The sequence below is a fragment of the Arachis ipaensis genome, chromosome B06, assembly GCF_000816755.2.
Source record: "Arachis ipaensis cultivar K30076 chromosome B06, Araip1.1, whole genome shotgun sequence".
Taxonomy (NCBI): domain Eukaryota; kingdom Viridiplantae; phylum Streptophyta; class Magnoliopsida; order Fabales; family Fabaceae; genus Arachis; species Arachis ipaensis.
The window spans coordinates 77,018,549-77,024,784 of NC_029790.2; positions in this window are offsets into that span (position 1 = coordinate 77,018,549).

Consider the following 6,236-nt stretch of genomic DNA (forward strand, 5'->3'; position numbering starts at 1 on the left):
ATCCTCTAAGCCTTTCCTGCCCTATAAACCCTGAAATCACTTAACACACATATCAAGGCATCGAATGGTAATAAGAGAGGATTAATAATTAGCAATTTTAAGGCCAAAGAAGCATGTTTTGAATCAAAGCACAGAATTAGGAAGGAAAATGTAAAACATGAAAATTTTATGAATAAGTGTGAGTTTAGTGGATAAAATCCACTCAATTAAGCACATGATGTACCACAAAATAGTGGTGCATCATGTTACATTATGGTATTAGAGCAATTCATTCCTGTAGAGTCTGAGGGATAGACTGACTATGCTTCTGAACATACTCTGAGTTGTGTTTACGTGCTATTTAGGATATTTGATTGATAAATATAACATAAGGTTCATGAGTTTGCATTTGGAACTTTGAAGCGCTAGACTTGCAATATTTAGACTGATCACCTTGATATCACTTGTTTAGTGTGAACAGGACCAGATGGCGACTTGTGGACACGGTCGCGGGCAAGGGGGCTGTAGGAATCAAATAAGGAACACGAGACGAATACGGACAACCCTGCAAACTTCATGGCTGCTGATGGGAGCAAAATCATCGGCTTAGAATTTCTTCTCAGTTAAGAGGAAATAACTTCGTTGCAAGTATAGTTCCAAGTCAACAAATAACGCTCAATCAAAGTTTAGTTTGTTTGTCACATAACGCTCAATCAAAGTTTAATTTGTTTGTCACGAGTACAAACCAATAATAATAACCGAGAGCATTAATCCCGGGTCGTCTTCTCAAAGAAATTGCAGTGAGGTATGCGTGCTTTTGGTTATGGTATACAAGGGGGGTGGTTTGCATATAATGAAACTAGAAATTAATTGACAAGAAAATAGAGAAAACAAACAAATAATAAAGAGAAGCATTCATTGCAAGGATTGAGAATCTAGACTTTCTATCCTAGTCATTAATCATATCACAATAATTGACAAGAGTTAATCCTCTTTAGTTATCTTCAACATCGGAAGAAAGTCAAATAGGCCTAGTTAATCTCAATTCAAAAGTCCGAATCAATCCACTAATTGAATTAGTACGAGATTAGAGTCAATGGAAAAATATTAACTAATCACTCTAGATCACCAATACAAGTTGGGTATTAATGACTCAAGATTGCCTAATTCCTCTTTCCAAGCCAAGAATGCTCAAAAATCTACTCTAACATCCAACCAAGCATTTTGTCAAATACTTAGAAGGCATAAAAGGAAAGCATCATAAAAGTACAAGAATAATAAATCTACAACTACCCAAAGCAAGGAATCGATAACAATAACTCAAATAAGCATGAAAAGAATATCAAACATCAAATTACATTAAAAGAAAATCCAAATCCAACAAGAGTTCATCAACATAAAAAGTGGCATAAAAGGGAAAATTAACAATGTAAACTAAGAGAATAAAGATATAATAACAAGAAATTGTAAAGAAAATAAGATGAAAACAATAAATTAAGCCTAGATCTAAGAGGAAAATAAACCTAAGAACCCTAATTCTAAACTGAAGAGGGAGCTTCTCTCTATAGAAACTACCTAAAGCATGATTCTAAGCTAAACTAATTGCTCCTCCCTTGACCCATCTTGAGTTCTACATGAAATAGCCTCAGAAATGAGTTGGATTTGGGCTTGGAAAGCTCAGAAATCGCCCCTAGCGTATTCACTATAATGAGGTCACGTGACCAATATCATGCGTGCACATGGGTGACGCGTGCACATCACTGGCAAATTTCCTTCTCACGCGTACGCGTGGGTGACACGTGTGTGTGGCCTTGAGTTCAGCAAATCCTCATTTCTTCATGAATTCTCCACTTTGCATGTTTTTCTCTTCACTTCTTCCATCCAATCCTTGCCTTATAAGCCTGAAATCACTCAACGAATATATCAAGGCATCGAATGGAATTAAGGTGAATTAAATTTAGCTATGTTAAGGGCTAAAAAGCATATTTTCACTCTTAAGCAGAAATTAAGGAGAATTATAAAATCATGCTATTTCATTGAATAAATGTGGGAAAAGTTGATAAAATCCCCTAAATTCAACACAAGATACACCACAAAATTGGGGTTTATCAAACCCCCCCACACTTAAACCAAGCATATCCTCATGCTAAACCAAGAAAGAGACAAGGGGTATCAACATTTTTTCAATGCAAATAAACTATCTAAATGCGTGCAACTATCTAAATGCAATCTATCTAAATGAATGCAATCACTTGGTCAAAATAAATCAATTTCTAATAATTCATATATGAACACATGGTCTAGAGGTATTAAAAACCAAGTCAAATCCACAATTGAATTGAGTTATTGAAAATGAATTACAAACTTGCAAGATAGAGATGATCATAGGTGAAAACATGTAGTTGAGCAATCGAACCCTCAGCGGATGTGTATCCACTCTAGTCGCTCAAGTGTATAGGGTTGATATACTCAATTCTCCTCTAATCATGCTTTCTAAGGTTTGATTTTCATCTAACAATAAAAAATTATTTGATGTATGCATATATTTATCATGTGGACTTATCCATAGGTTGTAATGGGGCTAGGGTCAAGGTAAGGATGCATATGATCAGGTGAGCTTGAAATTTGAATCTTTGACTATCTTAAACTTTCCACCTAACCTATGACAACCTATCCAAATCTAATACAAACCTAACTACCCCATTCTTCACTTTTCTACACCCTCATGCATTCTCTTTTTTATTCGCAACCCATATGCATTGATTATTATTGAACTTTACTTTTGGACATTTTTGTCCCCTTTTTATTGCTTTCTTTTCTTTCTTTTTTTTTCTATATATGTATATATATTTTTTCTTTTTATTTTTCTTTTATTATATTTTTTTTCAAACTGGAATATATACAAGGACATTAATGCGTATGGTTTAAGCATTTAATGCATGAGTATGTACCCAATTCCCAAGATTTTCAACAAAAATACAAAAATATGCTTTTACCTCACTCACGTTCCCAAGTTTCCCACAATTGAATGATAAGCAACCTCACTAGCCTAAGCTAATCAAAGATCCAAACTAAGGACATTTATTGTTTTCCGCTTTAAGGCTTGTAATGTCCTAAAATTAAGAACAAAAGGGGTTTAGCATAGGCTCAAAGTTGGCTAACAATGGTAGATAAAAGGCAAGGCTATTTGGGTAAGTGAGCTATTTGAAATGATGGCCTCAATCATATAAATGCATTCATACACAAAATAATAGACATATAGAACCAAGCAAATCAAAGATTACAATCATAGAAAGAGAATAATACACACAAGAATTAAAATAGTGGTTATATGATGTAACCTCGCAATTAGGCTGAAAACTCACATGCTTATGTGTTCTTAGGTCAAAAACATGATCCACAATATAAAGTTCCAGCAAGTTCAATGAAAAATTTTTACTCAAATCAATTGAGGTGCCCTATAGATAAATTTCTTGGAAAATTTTCTTATTTTGACTAAACATATTATATATATGCAAACTAAGAAAATGCAACTAAAATTTCGAAAATGCATGGTAGTAAAATAAAATAACATGTGAAAGTATCGGGATTAGAGATTTGTTACCCAAAAACGCCAATCGATCGGATGACCTCCCCACATTTAAAAGTTTGCACTGTCCTCGGTGCATTCAAAGATGAGCAAGGGGATACGACGTCTCTCTAGATTGCCACCTTCAGCTGGTGGATCAACCGGCTGCTGCATGTTCTTTCTTCCACTTCCATTCTTGCTTATGATGGCTCACCCTGAAAATAGAAGACAGGATAAGAAGACAAGTAAATGCAAAAGTAAAGAAGCATATATTGTTGGAATGAAGTGATGACCACTAGAATGAAGTGAAGTAATAAGTGTGTGACATTATACAAACAAGTGTGTCACAACTACACAAAAGGGGTATGTACTTTACTCATTCTAGTGTGCTTGAAATACTTTAAAGAAAAACTAGTTGGTTAAGGCAAACAACAAGTAATAAAGAAGTACAAAAGTACTCAAGCAATAATGAAACAATTGTGAATTGGAGAAGGAGTGAACATTGATGGATGTGCAACAGAACTTAATGAACAAAATGAAAAATGAAACTTACACATCAATCAATGACACACTTTGAAGTTTGTTTGCAATACCTAAGTGATATAGAAGTGGAAAACATGGGTGCTATGCAACTTAGGAATAGAGAGACAGAGGTCAAAATTCATCACATAGCAAGCATGGTCCATAAAGCTTTACAAAGCTAAAAAATATGTCACTATATAAGCTTATGATCCAACTTCACAAGTCCAAAGTCTCAATGCATGAAATAGATGACGAAAATAAAGCTCAATCAACAACAAGCATCACCTAACAAAAAAAAAATGCATTGACTCTTTACAATTGCCTAATAATGAATAACGAAATTAAATCACATGGTGGCTAAACACGTAATTTAAAAGATTTAAAGTGCTTGAGGGCAATGGTTAAAAGTACTTGGTATGCACAACTATTAAGCATGATCAATTCAAAACCAAGTAACAAAATATAACCTCAATAAAGAGATCCAACACTGAACATTTTTAGCATTAAGAAACAGCAATTCAAATTAACAATCCAACACTTAACACTTAAATAGAAAATTTAAACAAAAATGAAACTAACTAAATAGCTAACTAACTAAACTAACTAATGGTTGATGGTGGTTGGTGGTTGACGTAGCATAATTCGGTCGGTTAAGAAATTAATAATAGAAATACGTTGCAAGTATAGTTCTTAACCAACAAAAATCCGCTTGTCAATTTAGAAGAGTTATCACAGATTTAAGAATAAGATACTGGGAGTATAAATCCCAGGTCGTCTCCCAACGAGTTGATTAAAGAGTACAGCTTATTAGTCAGAGGTTTTCCCAGAAATTTTGAGTTGAGAAACAGAAAAATAAATAATTATAAAATTAAGCAACAGAAATTAACGAGAGAATTTATATAATTCAATTAAAAGCCTTGACCGGGAGAAGATTAATTGGAATTTCTATCCTTGTTGGAATTTCCCAAGTGTAATAATAAAAGGTTGTTGCTCTACTTGGTCATCCCTTAATTGATAAGGGAAAGTCAAGTAACTAACTAACCAACTATATTCTCAGGTCCTAATCCTCTCTTAAGGAAGGATTAGAGTGAGAGACTAGAGTTGTCAGTCATCAACTACCAATTAGGATTAACACTTGAGTATTCCAACTCAAGGTTCTCCTTTTAATCAACTCCCAATCAAGTTAGGAAACTACTCCATTAACATAAATATAACTTTCACAGAGTTAAAAAGGGAATAAAAGGAAGACATGATAGACAATAACTACAAATTAATTAAAGTAAAAATGGTTCCTTGCATTAATAAATCCCAAAATCATAAACATACTTATCCAAACAGGGTTAATGGGCAGTAAAAAGTAAAGGAATAAGAAAACAAACTAGAATAATGAAACTTCCACGGAGGTAATGATCCTTCTCAGTATCCAAAAGCAAAAGCATGAAACTCTAAAACTATGAATGTGAAGAACCCTAGAGGAAGGAGTAGAATTATCTCTAAGATTCAAAAACTAACTAGAACTATGCGTAATAAGAATGTGTGTTGAGTCTCTACTATTTCCCGGCTCTAGTCTGTGTTTCTGGGCCAAAAACAGGGTCAAAACTCGGCCCGAAATCACCCCCAGTATTTCTGTAATTTCTGTAGATCACACATGTCACGCGTTTGCGTCAGTCACACGTATGTGTCGCTTGACGATTTTCCTTGTTACGCGTGTGCATTAGGCACGTGCTCGCATCGTTGTGCGAACTCCAGTCCACGCGTACGCGTTAGGTACGCACACGCGTCGCTGTGAATTTCTCCAAATCGCGCGCACGCGTGAGCCATGCGTGCGTGTCGCTTCTCACTGGTTATCTCTTTTATTTCTTGTGCTCCTTCCATTTTTGCAAGCTTCCTTTCCATCCTCTAAGCCATTCCTGCCCTGTAAAGCCTGAAAACACTTAACACACGGATTACGGTATCGAATGGTATAAAAGACATTAAAAATACATAATTTAAAGGCTTAGGAAGCAAGTTTCAATCATAGAGCATGATTAGGAAGGAATTGTAAAATCATGCAAGTAGTATGATTAAGTGAGTAAAGGGTTGATAAAAATCACTCAAATTAGCACAAGATAAACTAAAAAATAGCGGTTTATCAGTGGTGAATGGTGGTTAAGAGAGGGAAAGAAAA